Source organism: Urtica dioica, chromosome 12 (genome assembly GCF_054948205.1).
Source record: "Urtica dioica subsp. dioica isolate 48M chromosome 12, U.dioica_male_clone48M_v1_H2, whole genome shotgun sequence".
In the NCBI taxonomy this organism is placed as follows: domain Eukaryota; kingdom Viridiplantae; phylum Streptophyta; class Magnoliopsida; order Rosales; family Urticaceae; genus Urtica; species Urtica dioica.
The window spans coordinates 2,481,322-2,499,669 of NC_142767.1; the positions used below are offsets into that span (position 1 = coordinate 2,481,322).

The 18,348-nt window shown below is 48.1% G+C and overlaps 1 pseudogene; it reads right to left on the reverse strand.

Annotated features, from left to right (window-relative positions):
- Nucleotides 1–10,712: 10,712 nt before the first annotated feature.
- On the reverse strand, nucleotides 10,713–13,701 carry LOC149378661 (uncharacterized; annotated as a pseudogene).
- Nucleotides 13,702–18,348: the final 4,647 nt, after the last annotated feature.

The following is an 18,348-nucleotide window of genomic DNA, read 5'->3' on the forward strand; positions in this document are numbered from 1 at the left end:
ACTCGGCGGGATCGTCGCCCACAGGGTCGGCCCCGTCAAGTGGTGGGAATAGCGAGTCGAAGAAGTCGAAGGTTACCCCCCGAGAAACATTCTCGGTAGCTGTGGTGTCCCGACACTCCACCGCCGCTGCGTGCCTTGCCTCCTCGACTCCGACATCAAAGTCGTCTTGAAGGTCGGACGCAAGCTGCTCCGCCGCGGCTTTCTCCTCGGTGACCCGAACCACCTCCTCCGCCAAGGAGTCGCGCTTACGCTCCGCACGAACACGGGCAGCCTCACTCGATGTAAGCTGGCCCTGAAGAATGCCAACTTCCTCTGTGCGCGATTCCAACTGACGTCGAAGGTCCCGCGCTTCGCTCCGGAAGACCTCCGTCGATCGAGTCGCCACTTCAAGGGCTTGACGTTCCGTCGTTAGCTCCTCAGCCATCTTCGCCACCGCCGCCTGAGCACGGACGCACTTGCCGCGGGTAACTCCCAATTCCACGCGAGCCTCCTGAAGCTGCTCGCGGAGACTCGCAAACTCCGCCTTTGAGTGAGAACCTCGCTCGGCGTGGGCCAGCTGAGACTTCGCTTGAGCAAGCTCCTCCTGGGCGCGACTCATCCGCCTGATGAGGTCGTGAAGGATCTTCTCGCCCCGGGTCGCTCGAGCAAGCACCTAAGAAGGCAAAAAGACAGTTTAGCAAAAGACAGATTCATCGCGAACAAGGCAAGGGAAACTCACTCTCTGTGCATCGGAAACGCCGTGACGAAAGAACTCCACGTCGCTGCTGGCCACAACGCTCTTCCACATCTTCATCGAAGATTGAGCAAGGCCCAGGGAACATTCCCCCCTAACTTCCGCGGCCTCCACGTCGACCATCGAGATCACGCGCTTAGAGTCCGAAGACGTGTCTGGCAAAGCCGAGGAGGAAGGTCGCTTCAAAGAAGCGCGAGGACCGCTCTCCGCCCGATGGTCGGTATCGAGTTTTTCCCGACCATCCCGCGCAGCGATCCGACGACGAACCGCCACCAACGACTTCGGGTCCCGGGAAGCCTTCGCTAGACGAGCCCGAGCCCTCGCCCTAGCCGAAGAGACTGCAAAAGCGACAAAGTCAAAACCCTAAGCTAAAAACAAAAGCAAGAAGTACGAAACGTCGACATACCTTGAGGATCGCCGCTCGAGAGAGATGATGTGGCACTCGGGGCACCCTCGGTCCGCTAACTAGGAGGAAACGGCGGGAACCACCCAGTGGAAGCCATCAGCTCAGGAGAACGAAATCGTTCAACGGCTTTCCGAGCCTCCGACATTCCCCGGATCTCCTTCACAAAGTCGAGGTCGTCGGCACCCTCGTTAGCAGGAAACTCGGACAAGGGGCCGAACCGGAGCGGCGCGTCACCAAAAGCCTCCGCCGAGACCCACACCCATGGTCGTCGATTGTACTTCTCTGAATCGATGATCAGCTTAGTATTCCGGCGATCGCGGGCCACAAAGAAACTGGGTTGCCCGGGCGCAGGGAAGACCGCGATGAGATTGCGAAAATCACTCACGGTCATCACCCGCTCAGTCTGGTAATGCCACTCCATATGGCACATCACCACTATGCGGTAGAATGCCGGGCTCATCTGACATGCGTGCACCCCAAGACGAGCGAGAAGCTACTGAATGATGGGTTGAAACGGCAGCCGTAACCCGCAGTTAAGACTCGCAACTGAAACTGCGGCGAAACCACGACGAGGCCGGAAAGGACGGTCGTCCTTTAAGGGACGGAGAAGCGCCACGGACGACGGAATGGCAAAAGCCTCCCCGAGACCGACGAATGTCCGGTAGGTGAGCGTGCTTGAAGCATCGACCCCCGAACAATCGAAGTCCTCGGGAGCAGCAAGGCCCTCCTCGGGATACCACTCCGTCCTAGCAAGCGACCTCGCCGATACCAACGCCTCTGTGTCAGGGGTCCCGGGCTGAGGACCCCCTGACTCCACGGAAGGGCTCCTGCCCTCCGACACAGCCACGGCAGCCGCCGGCGGTACCTCGAGACGCTCCGATGCGAGGCCTTCGGCCCCCGGACATGTCTCTGACTCACCTCCGAGATCTTCAGACTCGGGACCAAAGTCGTCCACGCAGTCTATCTCGTCGAGAACCGACTCTAGTGGAGTCACCACATCCGCGTCCGTAGCATCTCCCGGCACGCCTTGAAAGTCCAAGTCGGACCGCGGCACGTCGAGGCGGACTTGGTCACGAACCCCCTCGCCAACCAAGTTGATCACGAGGCGAGGGGCAGGCTCCCCGGACGCGGGATGATCAAACTCCCCACCTGTAGCGCGCCCAGTTGGCGCGCACTCTTCGAGAGGCTGAGCAGCGGGCACGGTCGCACCCAGCTCGCCTTCCTCCAGCCACTGCTCTACTCCGCTTGGATATTCTTCCACGTGCAGAGGAACTTCCCTTAAAGCCGTGAAGAGATCATCCTCTGCGTGTTCAGAACCCTGAAACAAGAGAGAGAAATCAATCTCGGGACTCTCAGCTGAGAAAAGGGAAGGGACACCCATAATGCAAGCGTAAAAAAGAAAACAAGCGTAGAGAAAAGAGAAGAAATAAAGTGAGGAATAAAGGGAAGGAGGGAGGTCTATTAATAGACTTCTAGGGGGGTAGGAGTCGAAATCCTACTCCCACAAGGAGCAAAATCGGAGTAAAAACTCCAAAAAGTCGGAGTTCTCCCGCGCGAAGCGAACCAGCCCCGCGCACGGGGCTCGCCGCGCGAGTCATGTAGCACAGACCGCGCGCCGCGCCGTCCAGGGCGCGCGCCGCGCGGCCCCCTAAAAAAAAAAAAAAAAAAAAAAAGAAGAAAGAGAAGAAAAAAGAAGAGGAAAAATTTTCTCCTCGGGGCCACAAGGCACGGGAAATATTTTCCTTAAACACCCAACTAGAAGAACAAAAAGTTCATCGCTGGGACGCCTCCCGAACGACAAACTTGGGGGGCTAATGTTGTCGGTCGTTTTCGGAAAACCCGAGACACCGAGAAGGCACGTCGCTCAAAGGGCCGATGGTCAGGCCGGAGGCCCTGAAGAGCGGCAAATCTTCAAGCCCTCGCCCAAACTCCTGACTCCTCGAGTCGAACTTCGCTCCTCAAGTCGAGCCTTGAGTCAATCTCCTCGAGTCGAGCTTCGCTCCTCGAGTCGAGCCTTGAATTGTTCCTCGAGTCGAGCCTTTAATTGTTCCTCGAGTCGAGCCTCGAGTCATTTTCAAGTCACTCCTCGAGTCAAGTCGCTAGTCGCCCTCGTCGAGTCGAGCCTTGCTCCTCGAATCGAGTCGCTCTCGTCAAGAGGAAAGATTCATATTTCACATGAGAAGAATGACATTCGAAGGCCCGCAAGAACCCGGCCAAGACGAGCCGTCCATCGCGCACACAACGCGCAACGCCGGCCGACCGTGCAGCAGACGGCGCGCTGCCCCAGACAGGCGCGCCACGCGACCTGCGCCGCGCCCGGTGACACACGCGCCGCGCCCCTTGCGCCGCGCGCCGCGTGCGCCGTGCGCCTCCACTTGATGGCATGCGCGATCCTAGTCCCACATGGACGAAAAAGGGACCTTCTAAGGCTCCCAAACACCTATAAATACCTTTTCTCATTGAGGGGAAAGATCATCCCAAAATATCCAATAATTCTCTTCATCTCCTATCGACACGCTCGATTTCTCTGCTTCTCTGGATGCCACATTTGGCCTGAAGCAGATTCTCTTCTCTCTCCCTCGTTCTCAGAGGTTCCGAAGCACTCACGGGGACTTCCCGGACGTCGCTCCCTCTGACCGAACGTTCTCCGGTGCTCAAGCACGCCCCTAGGGTTCTCAACTAGAGTTACCCTTGCGCGTCTAACACGCTAGACGCGTACGCGATCTCCGAAGTTCTGAGATGCTGCCGAGGACTCCTCGCGCCCCGTTCCCTTCGTCGAGCACGTTTCTTCACCAAGGCTCCGCGCGTCATACTGCGTCACACACGCTTGAACTACGTTCTGACCTGATCCCACGCACGGGTACGTAGGCAGCCGACAACCAAGGCACGGTCACTCCTCCTCCTCACCCCCTACCTCTCCCGAGAGGCGGGTTGATCGGAGAGAACCCTAACTCGAGACTATCGAGTTCACACTCTTGGCCCGGGTGCGATCACTTGGTCCGGCCTTGGATCGAACCACCCGAGGTTTTAAATAGTTGTTAATTTTCGTGCGACAACAGCCCATATGTGGTAAGTATTAAGTTAGGCTTTTAATTTTAATGTTATCAGGCATAAATAATGTTTTGCAGGCCCATTTAAACTAGGGCAATAATGTACTCCGAATTTGCTTTGTAATTTCCTATTTAAAGGAGGTTTCAAGCTGAATGAAAAGAATCCAGATTTTTATAAAAAAAATATGAGAGTCTTCTCTTGAGTTCTTATGAACTTTTAATGAACTTATCAAGACTGGTCTTGTGGCGTTCAAACCAGACTAATCAGACGGTCTTTTGCAACCATTCGTGGCGTCATTCATTCCACCCTCGTTCCTAAATTGTAGACGATCCGTCGATGTGCTATTGGGATATCGGGTCTCGGAGCTTAGTCGGCCGAGGTTCATATCAAGTGGTATCAGAGCACATGTTGAGGGCAATAATTAAGAAGAATATCAAAACTTGGGAAGATTGTTTACCACATGTTGAGTTTGCTTATAACCGCGCTATTCATTCATCTACTAAGTTCTCACCCTTTGAGATTGTCTATGGTTTTAACCCACTAACGCCGTTGGATTTATCTCCTATTCCTATGTCTGAGCATGTGAATTTAGATGGTGAACAGAAAGCAAAGCTTGTTAAGCAGCTTCACGAGAGCGCACGACTCAACATTGAGCGAAGAACAGAGCAGTATGCGCAGCAACCCAACAAGGGTCGCAAGAGAGTGATTTTCGAACCTAGTGATTGGGTCTGGTTACATCTGCGCAAGGAGCGTTTTCCGGATCAACGCAAGTCCAAACTACAGCCGCGTGGTGATGGACCATTCCAAGTTATTCACAGGATCAACGATAATGCCTACAAATTGGATCTTCCAGGTGAGTATAATTTTAGTGCTACATTCAATGTGACTGACTTATCTCCTTTTGATGCAGATCATGATTTGAGGGAAAATCCTTTTCAAGACAAGGGGAATGATGAGGACATGCCCCAAAAGGAGCCGCAAGAAAAATACCAAGTGCCGGAAGGACCCGTGACGAGAGCTCGAGCGATGAGATTCAAGGAGGAGCTTAACAATCTGATCATCAAGCTCCAAGATGAAGAAGGGGACAAGCTCGCAAAGCAGAGAATTCAAGGAAGCCAAGAAACACCAATGAAGAACGTTATTTGGGCTGAATTGAATTAGTCGGACTATTCCTATTTTTATATTTTCAGTTTATGCTTATTGGGCTTGTATTGGGCTGGTCCTTTGTTTTATGTTTATTATTGCTTAAATAAGGCTAAATGGGCTTATTAGGTTATGGGGCCCATGGAGCTGCGAATTTGCCTTTGTAAACTCTATAAATTAAGCCTTTAGGCTGAATGAAAGACACAATATGATTTCGAGTTAAACACTTTTCTGTGAGGATTTCATTCTCTCTTTGGTTCGTTTAGAAATACTCGGGTTTCTTACTAAGCGGTGCGTGTAAGAGTTCGAGACCGACTCATCAGGCGGCCATTCGTATCCGTCCGTGGCGTCATTCAATCCACCTTCGTTCCTAAATTGTAGACGATCCGTCGCTGTGCTATTGGGGTATCGGGTCTCGGAGCTTAGTCGGCCGAGGTTCGTATCATCTGGTTCAGCTACAGCAGCGGTCTCGACACGCTCCCCCCTCGCCTTGCGATCGGCGACCCTAGAGCGGATCTCTGCCATCGACGCAAGGTCCCGAGACGCGGAAGCCAGCCTCCTAGCTCGCCTCTTTGCAACTACACAAAACAAAGCAACGAAGGTCAGGTTCCTGTCAAAACAAAAAAAATGTTTACAAAACCGTAAGGTTACCTCGAGAAGCAGGAGCGACTGGTTGAGCCACGGGACTCGAGGGCCTGCTCGCCTGGCCCGCCTCCTCGGTGCCCGGAGCAAAGGGCGGGAACCACCCGTTGAGCACCATCAGCTCGGGGGAACGGAACCGCTCGCCAGCCTTGCGGGCTTACGACATCCCCGATATTTCTCTCACAAAGGGGAGCTCCGCTGCCCCCTCATCCGCTGGAAAGTCGTCCAGACGACCGAAGCGAAGGGGCGCCTCGCCAAAGGCGTCCGAGGTGACCCACACCCACTCCCGGCAGCTAGGCGGGTCACAATCCTCGACCAGCCTCACGTTGCCCCGAGCACGGGCCATATGAAATCCCGGCTGCCCCGGCGCCGGGAAGACGGCGACCAGATTACGGAAGTCGTCCACGGTCATCGCACGCTGCGTCTGGCAATGCCACTCCATGAAGCATGTAGCCAACAGGCGGTAGAACGCCGGGCTCATCTGACATGCGTGGACCCCTAGTCCGGTCAGGATCTGTTGGACGATCGTGGGGAACGGGAGACGCAACCCGCAGACAAGACTCAAGATCGTCACGGCCGCGTACCCGTTCTGGGATGAGAGGGCCTGTCCTCGGGGGCAGATCTAAGCAATCCCATTGAGGGAGGGATGTTATACGTCTTTAAGAGCGTGCTAAAGACGCGGGAAGTGAGCGTGCTCGCAGCATCGATCCCCCTGCAGTCTAAGCCGACGGGGGCAACAGAGTCGCCTACTCCGTACATACGAGTCCTCTCCAGTGACCTGGCATAAGTATAGCCCGAAGCCTCAGCAGACTCGAAAGCCGACCAAGCCGTCGCCAACAATTTCCCGTTACGCTTCTCCTTCCCCCTCGCGGGAGGAGCCTCCAAGTCTTCTTCAGGGCCCTCTGAGCCCGATCCTAGGGGATCGTCAGAATATCGCAAGATCGACACCCGAGGCGTCCAAGTTAGACGCCCGGGGAAGCTCAGCACTCACTGCCGCTTAACCTCGGGGGAAACCAAGTTGATCACCAACCGTGACGAACGCGGGTCCTTGGACCCTTCGTCCTCCCCGTCAGGGCCGCACCTTGTAGGTAGGCCGCTCCCGGGCCCCGCCAGCTCGGCAATCGCCGCGGCGTCAGTCTCCAACTCCGCGAGCCATTTGTCTGCCGCACTAGAGTCTTCCTCGAGTTCCTCAAAGGGACCCTTGGCCGCCCCCCCAAAATTTGGGAGAGGGCAGGAAGAGTCAACCTCGGGATCATCAACGTGGGAAACAAGCTCACTCCCCATTAAAAAAGAAAAAAAAAATCGGCTGCCCAGGGGAAATTTCAAACTCAAAGGAATTTTCCATTACCCACAGGCTGCCAGTGTGAACAGAAATGGAGGGGGGCTCTCCTATTTATAGGAGAGGAAGGAGCAAACCCTGCTCCCCCCCCCCCCCCTGCGCGCGCGACACAAGGCCCGGCCCGCGGGCCGGCCTCGCGCGCGCTCCAGTCCCCCAGCGCCAGGCCGCGCGTGGGTCTTGCTGCTCGGCCGGCCCGGTCCGGCCCCCAGGGGTCCGGCCACCAAAAAAAAAGGGAGAGATACCCGTAGGGTCGACCTTTCTCTTTCGAGCCGACAAGTCGTCGGTCGAGTCGTCTTTTGCTCTTCCCATGTCGGGAGTATAGGAGAATTCTGCCACGAAATCGGCTAGGGCTTGAGCCTTTATTGCCTGTCTCGGGTGAAACTCAATCCCGTACTCGCTCAATTCTTGGGACCAGATCGCCATGCAAGTCGATGTTTCCTTTTGAAGAGCCTTACCGATGGGGTGTCCTGTTCAGACAACAATTGGGTGAGCTTGGAAGTGGGGGCGCAGCTTTTTGGCGGCTACGAGGAGAGCGAGAGAGAGTTTCTCTATCTCTGTGTAACGCGTTTCGGCGTCGAGTAAGGCTTTGCTCACGTAGAAGATAGGCCATTGAGCCTTATCTTCTTCACGGATCAGCACAGCGCTTACGGCTCGTTCGGAGACGGCGAGGTAGACATAGAGCGTCTCGCCTTCCTTCGGCTTGGAAAGGAACAGAGGTGTCCCAAAGTAGGCCTTCATTTCTTGAAAGGCCTTCTCGCACTCGTCCGTCCATATAAAGCCGTCCGTCTTCTTTATTGCTTTGAAGAACGGTTGACACTTGTCGGTTGCTTTGGCCACAAAACGCGAGAGGGCGACAATCCGACCGGTCAGAATTTGGACTTCCTTGACACGTCACGGAGATTTCATGTCAAGGAGCGCCTTGATTTTCTCGGGGTTTGCTTCGATTCCTCGCCGACTAACGATGTAGCCTGGGAACTTCCCGGATTCGACCCCGAACACACATTTGTTGGGGTTGAGCTTCATTTTGTACCGGCGGAGGATTAAGAACATCTCCCTTAGGTTGTCTACGCGATTGGTAGCCAGTAGGCTTTTAACGAGCATGTCGTCCACGTATACTTCCACAGTCTTGCCGATTAGGTCGGCGAAGATCCGGTTTACCAATCGTTGGTAAGTAGCTCCCGCGTTTTTAAGGCCAAAATGCATGACCTTGTAGCAGTAGAGGCCACGATCTGTGACGAAGGTCGTCTTGATTTGATCGGGCTCGTGCATTCGTATCTGGTTATAGCCCGAATATGCGTCCATGAAACTTAGCAGTTCATGTTCTGCCGCGGCGTCGACCAATTGTTCGATGCGTGGGAGTGGAAAGCAATCTTTTGGGCAGGCTTTGTTAAGATCATCGTAATATATACAAATGTGCCACTTCCCATTAGGCTTTTTGACCATGACAACGTTGGCCACCCACTTGAGGTACTTGGCTTCTCGGATGAAACCAGCGAAGAGAAGCTCTTCGACTTCTTCGTTTATCGCTAGGTATCGTTCAGGGTTGAACGCGCGTCTAGCTTGTACCTTTTCAGCGATAGTTTTATCGTCATTTAATCGATGAACAATCACATCGGGGTCTGTACTAGGCATGTCTGCATGTGTCCACGCCAAGACATCCTTAAACTCTCGAAGGAAGGACGCGAGTTGAGTTTTGATGGTGAGAAGGAGTTTGATACGAACCTCGGCCGACTAAGCTCCGAGACCCGATACCCCAATAGCAAAGTGATGGATCGTCTACAAATTAGGAACGAAGGTGGATCGATTGACGCCACGGACGGATGCGAATGGCCGTCTGATGAGTCGGTTTTGAACTCCTACACCCACCGCTTTGTAAGAGACTCAAATAGTTCTAAACGAACCAAAGAGAGAATGAAAATCCTCATAGAAAAGTGTTTAACTCGAAATCAAATTGTGTGTCTTCCATTCAGCCTAAAGGCTTAATTTATAGAGTTTACAAAGGTCAAATTCGTAGCTCCATGGGCCCCATAAACTAATAATCCCATTTAGCCTTATTTAAGTACTAATAAACATAAAACAAAGGACCAGCCCAATACAAACACATACGGGCTTTTAAATAACATGTCTTGGCCCAAATAACACAAACTGAAATAGAAAAGTAGGAATAGTCCGACTAATTCAATTAAGCCCAAAATAACATTCTTCATTGGTGTTTCCTGGCTTCCTTGAATTCTCTCCTTTGCGAGCTTGTCCCCTTCTTCATCCTGGAGCTTGATGATCAGATTGTTAAGCTCCTCCTTGAATCTCCTCGCTCGAGCCCTCGTCACGGGTCCTTCCGGCACTTGGTATTTTGCTTGCGGCTCCTTTTGGGGCATGTCCTCATCATTCCCCTGGTCTTGAAAAGGATTTGCCCTCAAATCATGATCTGCATCAAAAGGAGATAAGTCAGTCACATTTAATGTAGCACTAAAATTATACTAACCTGGAAGATCCAATTTCTAGGCATTATCGTTGATCCTGTGAATAACTTGGAATGGTCCATCGCCACGCGGCTGTAGTTTGGACTTGCGTTTCTCCGGAAAACGCTCATTGCGCATATGCAACCAGACCCAATCATCGGGTTCGAAAATCACTCTCTTGCGGCCCTTGTTGGCTTGCTGCGCATACTGCTCCGTTCTTCGCTCAATGTTGAGTCGTGCCCTCTCGTGAAGCTGCTTAACAAGCTTTGCTTTCTGTTCACCATCTAAATTCACATGCTCAGACATAGGAATAGGAGATAAATCCAACGGCGTTAGTGGGTTAAAACCATAGACAATCTCTAAGGGTGAGAACTTAGTAGATGAATGAATAGCGCGGTTATAAGCAAACTCAACATGTGGTAAACAATCTTCCCAAGTTTTGATATTCTTCTTAATTATTGCCCTCAACAAAGTCGACAAGGTCCTATTAACTATTTCGGTCTGACCATCAGTTTGGGGGTGACAAGTAGTCGAAAACAACAACCTAGTACCCAACTTAGCCCATAAGGTCTTCCAAAAGTAACTTAAGAACTTGGTATCCCTATCCGAGACAACCGTCCTAGGCATGCCATGCAACCTAACAATCTCTCGAAAGAACAAAACAGCAACATTAGAAGCATCATCGGTTTTGTGACAAGGGATAAAATGTGCCATCTTTGAAAACCTATCAACCACTACAAAAACAGAATCACGACCTCACTTAGTCCTAGGCAAGCCTAACACAAAATCCATAGATATATCTACCCAAGGTTAGCTAGGAATAGGCAAAGGTGTATACATACCGTGTGATTGAACTTTCGACTTAGCTTTCCTAGATGTGACACAATTACCACAGATCCTCTCAACATCATGCTTCATGCGAGGCCAATAAAAGTGCTCTTAGATCACTCCTAGAGTTTTTGCTATACCAAAATGTCCCATAAGGCCCCCACCATGAGCTTCCCTAACTAACAACTCCCGAAGAGAACAACTAGGCACACAAAGTCTACCAAGCCTGAACAAAAATCCATCATGCCTAAAGTAATCTCCCGACGCCATCTTCTCACACTTCGTAAACATCTCACTAAACTCTCGGTCTTCTGGATACAACTCTTTGATATGTTCAAAACCAAGCAGTTTAGCATCTAAAGTGGAAAGTAAAACATACCTTCGAGAAAGGGCATCGGCTACCACATTCTCCTTACCTTGTTTGTACTTGATGACATATGGAAACGGCTCGATGAACTCCATCCATTGCGCATGCCGTTTGTTGAGCTTTTGTTGTCCCTTCAAGTACTTGAGTGACTCATGGTCGGTGTGGACCACGAACTCTCTTGGAAAGAGGTAGTGCTGCCAAGTCTCTAAAGCTCGAATCAATGCGTACATCTCCTTGTCGTAAGTGGGGTAGTTAAGGATGGCCCCACTCAATTTTTTGCTAAAATACGCAATCTCCGTCGATCTTGCATGAGAACTACTCCGATTCACACTCCGGACCCATCACACTCAACCTCGAATGGTTTATCGAAGTTAGATAATGCGAGACAAGGAGGGTTGACTAATTTTCCTTTGATTGCGGTGAACGCCTCCTCTTGTGCTTGCCCCCATGCGAACGCCACATGTTTCTTCATCACCTCCGTGAGTGGGGCAGCGATCGTGCTAAAATCTCTGACAAAGCCCCTATAAAAGCTCGCTAAGCCATGAAAACTCCGCACTTGTGCTGCATTTGTCGGTGTCGGCCACTCTTGAATAGCCTTCACCTTTTTCCTCATCTACCTGCACTCCTTTAGAACTTACAACAAATCCCAAGAAAACAACGTGATCGGTGCAAAATGTGCACTTGTCAAGGTTAGCAAATAACTCGTTTGAGTATAATAAAAACCTCACGTAAGTGTAAGACATGATCATCCGGGGTCTTGCTATAAATCAAAATATCATCAAAGTATACCACCAAAAATTTACCAATGAACGAACGCAAAACATGATTCATAAGTCGCATAAATGTGCTAGGTGCATTAGTCAAACCAAAAGGCAGCACTAACCATTCATACAACCCAAGTTTAGTTTTAAAAGCGGTTTTCCATTCATCCCCCTCTTTCATTCTAATTTGGTGGTACCCACGCTTTAAGTCAATCTTAGAGAAAACACACGCACCATGTAATTCGTCTAGCATATCATCCAATCTAGGAATGGGAAATCGATACCTGACCGTGATGTTGTTGATGGCTCGGCAATCCACGCACATCCCCTGGGACCCATCCTTCTTTGGAACCAATAGAACTGGTACGGCGCAAGGGCTCGTGCTCTCTCTAATGTACCCCTTTGACAAAAGTTCCTCGACTTGCCGTTGCAACTCCTTCGTCTGTTTGGAAGCGAGGCCCTGGGTACAAGGTCAACCTGGTGCTCAATCCCTCGAATCGGTGGTAGTCCTGTTGGCATGTCCCGAACAACAACGTCCTTGAACTCCTGCAAAAGACAAACAATGGCAGTAGGTAGGACCTCGCCATTTTGGTTAGTGAATAAGGCAGCCTCCTTGTAGACAAGTAAAATCATCGGCTGTTTGGCAAAGAAGGCTTTCCTCACATCACTCTTTCCCACAAAGATGTTGTTTTGTTTTCTCTCACCGATTTTGTTTTTCATGACCCCATCTTTTCTATCACTCCCCACTTCTCTCTCGGGTTTTCTCTCTGGGACTCTCTCTTTTTTTCTCTCTGTTTTTACCTCATCCCTTGGTTCCTTTCCCTTCTCTAGTGCCCGAAACCTTTCCCTCTCTTGTTGCATCTTCAGTTGATCTTCATGAACTTGCTTTGGAGTAAGGGGTGCGAGGGTGATGGTACGATTCTTGTGCCTGAGGGAGTACTTGTTGGTGTAACCGTCATGAGTCACCCTCCTATCGAATTGCCACGGCCGCCCCAAAAGTATATGCCCCGCGTCCATTGGTGCCACGTCACAGAGCACCGAGTCCTCATAGCTGTCAATCCGAAAACTGATAAGGACTTGTTTGTAGACAAGTAAGGTCTTCACCATCATTAAACCACTGAAGCTTGTAAGGACGAGGGTGATTCGTCGTTGGAAGTCCAAGCTTCTTCACTACAGCAACGCCGGCTATATTTGTACAACTCCCTCCATCGACGATAACACTGAACACCTTCTCACCAATATGGCACCTGGTGTGAAAGATATTTTCACGCTGCTCCTCATCACCTCGTACAACCTGTGCATTCATAGTTCGTCGAGAGACCAACACGAGCTCTCCTGGTGCCTCAATTTCCTCGTCTGATTCTTCTCCGGGCCCCTCTTGATCTTCCTCTTCATCGTCGGTAACCATCTCTCCGGTCGGAAGAATCGTCATGCTCCTCTTATTCGGGCATTCATTTGCGAAGTGACCAACTCCCTGGCACTTGAAGCACTTGATATCACGATTTCTCTGAAATGTCGTCTCCGGTTTCTTTTGAGCACTGGGACCAGAACTAGATGTGGTTGGGGCCGTGGACGCGCTTGGCTTGGCTACGTCTCCTCGTGGCTTGAAACTGCTCTTCTCGTCTCGGTTGAAGGTCTTCTTCCATGCAGGTTTTTCTGAAAATCGGCTTCCCCTCATGCTACCCCTCGTCTTGAGCTGCTTCTCAATCTTGACGGCCAAGTGAACCAAATCCTCCATCTCGACATAATACTGCAACTCCACTTTGTCCGCTATATCAGGGTTCAGCCCGTTGATAAATCTGGCCATGGTCGACTCGCGATCTTCTTCTATGTTTGCTCGGATCATGGCAACCTCCATTTCGCGGTAGTACTCCTCAACATTGCGAGTGTCTTGCCTGAGACGCTGAAGCTTCTGATAAAGCTCTCGGTAATAGTGACGAGGCACAAACCTCTTTCTCATGATGGCCCTCATCTCATCCCAAGTCTCTATCGGCTCCTCTCCAGCCCGTTGTCGACTCGTCACCAGCTGATCCCACCAAACAATAGCATAATCAGTGAATTCAGCAGCGGCAAGTATTACCTTTTTGCGTTCGGTGTAGTTGTATCAATTGAACACAAACTGGGCTTTCGTCTCCCATTCAAAGTAGGCGTCCGGGTCACTTTTCCCTTGGAATGTTGGAATCTTTTGCTTGATGCCACCAATTCCTCCGTCTTCTCTGTCCCTTCCTCCTTGCCTTCTTTCGAACACTCTTTCGTTTCGTCTTCCTCTCCTATAATCCTCCTCTTCAAAATCATTCTCCATCTCATCTTCTGTCTCCTCCCTAGGCTGTCTTCGTCTTCCTCTGTTGGGAGCTTGTTGGCCTTCCTCCACTCTCTCAACACGTTCTCGTAGTGGCTCCAACTCTTCCCTCATCATCCTTCTCATCTCTCCTATCATTGCTTGCATCATCAGCCTCCGGTCTGGAATTCCCTAATCTTCGTCGCCGTTGTTAGACATGGTTGCTGCAAGATATTGTTAGTAACAAAAGAAACCTCACAAAACTCTCCCTCACGTGTTTACACTCAAAAAATTATCACTCTACGCTCGTGTTTGATAATGGCGATAGTTATTCTCTCTGCCTTTTACCACTCACTCAAACTCTCTATAGGCTCATACCGAACTACTCAGAGACCAGAAAGGTGATGAAAGGAAATTCGAAACCGATACACCAAAACGACACAAACAAGAAAAAAAGACACCCAAACGACACAAACAAGAAAGACGACACCACGGAAAGTTATGACCAGGGGTCTTAAATGAGTCCCAAAAACAATTCTCCCAAGGTGCGACAATCAGCCCAAAATGTGACAAATGGTCGAAAAAAATTTCAATAGGATGTAGGGTACCTTAAAACGCTCCAAAACACACAAGGAATCTATCAGCAAAATAAAATTTTTGAGGTAACAAACACAATTTTACGTACGAACAGACTAAACAGACAACAATTACGTACGTACGGAATGAACACAACACAAACGGGGAAAAACAAAGAAAACGAAACAAAGGATAAGCAGACCTAAAAGTAGAGACTAGCTCTGATACCACTTGATACGAACCTCGGCCGACTAAGCTCCGAGACCCGATACCCCAATAGCACAGCGACGAATCGTCTATACTTTAGGAACGAAGGTGGATCAAATGACGCCACGGACGGATGCGAATGGCCGTCTGATGAGTCAGTCTCAAACTCTTACACGCACCGCTTTGTAAGAAAACCCGAGTAGTTCTAAACGAACCAAAGAGAGAATGAAATCCTCACAGAAAGTGTTTAACTCGAAAATCCAAATTGTGTGTCTTTCATTCAGCCTTATTTAAGTACTAATAGACATAAAACAAAGGACCAGCCCAATACAAACACAATATGGGCTTTTTAAATAACATGTCTTGGCCCAAATAACACAAACTGAAATAGCAAAATAGGAATAGTCCGTCTAATTCAATTAAGCCCAAATAACATTCTTCATTGGTGTTTCTTGGCTTCCTTGAATCCTCTCCTTTGCGAGCTTGTCCCCTTCTTCATCTTGGAGCTTGATGATCAGATTGTTAAGCTCCTCCTTAAATCTCCTCGCTCGAGCCCTCGTCACGGGTCCGTCCGGCACTTGGTATTTTGCTTGCGGCTCCTTTTGGGGCATGTCCTCATCATAACTGGCGGCTCCGACGTCCTTTTGACCTAAAACCAATTGCATTGGAAACAGTCAAACAGACCTTTAATTTAATTTAAGAATCATTAAATTTAGAATTCTGAGCAGAGAGTTATGCCACTTTTACTGCGGGTTTTTCTCGAGCTCGAAGAAAACTGGAAATAATTAAAATTCGGACTTGAGTGCAAAAGAATCGAGTGTAACGGAACATTTTAGAGAGTTGTTAAAGCTTTTATATGTGTTTTATTAACATGGCAATAACATGGTATAAAATAAAATAACAACAAACATAAAAAGAATCGAGTAAATAAACGAAACTATAGCAAGACAATATAACTAGTCACAAAATTACCCAAAATTTCTCAAACTTTAAAAACACGTTTTTCATTATAAAAAATTAAAAACTTTTAGAACTGATTCTATTGTGTTTTAATAACATCCCAAAGTCATAGAAAATCAACATGATTTTTAATTTAAAGACGAGCAATAAATTAAAAAAAAATCTAAGGTAACAATCCTAGTTGTAAAAAAAACAAGTAATCTTTCAAAAACGATTGTCAACCTCATAGTTTTAATCACATGTACATGCATATCTTTGACCATAGCTCTGATACCATTTGTTGGAATCGATCTAGGGTTAAGAAAATATTTAACGCTTCGAGCAAGCGGCGGAAAATAAAAATCTTGTTTTAAACAAGTAAAACGATTTTACTAACCTAGACAAAGAGCAAGCACATGTTTATATGTACATTAAAACTATTAAAGAGCAATTACTCGTTTACTAACCTTTATCGAAGCTTGATCGTTGAGAAGCCTTTGGAAAGGTTGAATCGCTCGTCTCCCCACTAGGCTCGTCTTTCTTTGTTCTTCGGGAACTCGAGTAACCACGAAAGTTTCTATCACATAAATCACTCGAGGTAAGAAGGAATAAGTGTGTGGGCACTTTTAAACACAACGACTCAAGAACAAGGCTTAGAGACGAAGAGCTAAAACACTAGGTCAAATGTGGACCTAGGTGCCAAAACAAAAACGAAAAGAACTAGAGATAGAGAGAGGGAGATGGGTGGCCAAGTCTAGAGAGAGAAGCTCTCAATCTCTAAATGGTAGTTTCCTCTTTTCTATAGAATATCACATATTCATGAGCAAATATTTGCTCTCCCTACCTTATTCCACGCGTCCATGACACCTTCTAAAAGGTCTTGGATTCGTTTCCTCTTTTGTTCTTCTCTCTCCTTGGCCATGTGACTCATTTCCTCTTAGAGGAAATTTGTTTCCTCTTTTTCTTTTGGCAAGTATCTCCATACATCAATGCACAAAATAATCTCCCTTTTTCTCTCTTAGGTCGGACGGCCAAGGGCTTCTAGAAGGACCTTCTGGATGTTTCTTCATTTGTTCATGACAACATAAGAAAAGCCCATTTAGAATTTTCAAGTAAAATTCCATGAAATGAAATTAATCCTCAAGGCCCAAATAACTTGTTATGGCCGAGTGGTTTATTTGTCATCATATGACAATCTCAAAAAATTTATTGACATTCATTTCGTCCTATGTCCAAAAAGACAAAAATACCCTTTAGATAATTTTCATAAAACATGTCTCGTTATTGTTTGACTTAGCTTCTAGTTTTACTATTCCTACTCGATATGATTTGCGACAATGACATCATGGATCCAAATGAACAAATCTTGAACTAACATATTTGGACTAAAAAGTTCACAAACCTTTTCCAATCTGTTATTTCCTGAACTCCTTTGTCGCTTGTGAATAAGTTAGAAACAATGTATTGACGAGGAGCGAACAAGTCACATCGATTCATCCAAAAGAGTCATGACTCAATTTGGACACTGGCCAGTTCATTTATTCACATTCCAAGGAACAAAGCATGAGGTGGTATACATTGAATGCAGCAATCTTGTACATGAATTCCATATCTATGAGATCTTCACAAAGTTACTCATTACATCTTCATAACTTAGTACTTCACCAATAGGTCCTGTTCAGAATCATATAGTGAATCTGAACGCTGACTTTCTCAAATGAGAATACATAAGCTATGAAATGACATGTCTCATTTCAGGATTGAGGTAAGTATGATGCAATTCATACGTAGTGACTTCGAGACATAAGAGTTTAAATGGTTTGTTCTTATTCTGTCTCTAGAAGTGCACTGGTCAATTCAGTAACTTCAGAAGATACCTAGAAGAACTATAGAGTCTCCAACTCTCAATATCCCATAACCAGACATCATAGATTCTCCTAGCAATCATACTGAGATCAATAGTCCTTTGATCCTTAGATTGCGAATATATTGTTTTAAGAAAACCATGAAGACTTTGTTCATGCAAATCTACATTTGTCTCTTCATACATTGTTAGGTTTATTTAATGACTAAAGAATATAGATTATCATAAAGCTTCAAACGGACAAGGAAGAATGAATGAACGTTTCAACTTTTATTAATTTTTCAGCAGTTACAAGCAAGAGTCTTCGTGAGACTATATTACATTAAATGTACATAAATAGACACTATTACTCTTCTTGTGGGCACCATTGACAACACTTAGGATCCCAAATTAGACTGTTTGACCCAATTTCTAGAAAGTTGGACACCTAATAATACTTTTCGAGTTGAAATAATGTGACGAACCACGCCAACAATGTGACGGTGACCCGGAACCAATGTTGGTGCCTTCGCAAACCAGGATCTCAAGTTCGATGACTCCGCGACCCAACGCCTAGAGAGACGCGAACCTTGGAATAATGAGGACACCACAAACGAATGTGTAAGTTCGCTTGATAAGTCAGGGATGAACGCCACAAGGAGTACCTTGATAAGTTCAGAAGTTTCTTCAAGAAACAAAGAGAATTCTCTCACTTTTTAATAAAAAAACATAGTCTGCCTTTCTCATTCATGAAACCTCTTTAAATAAGGAAAATA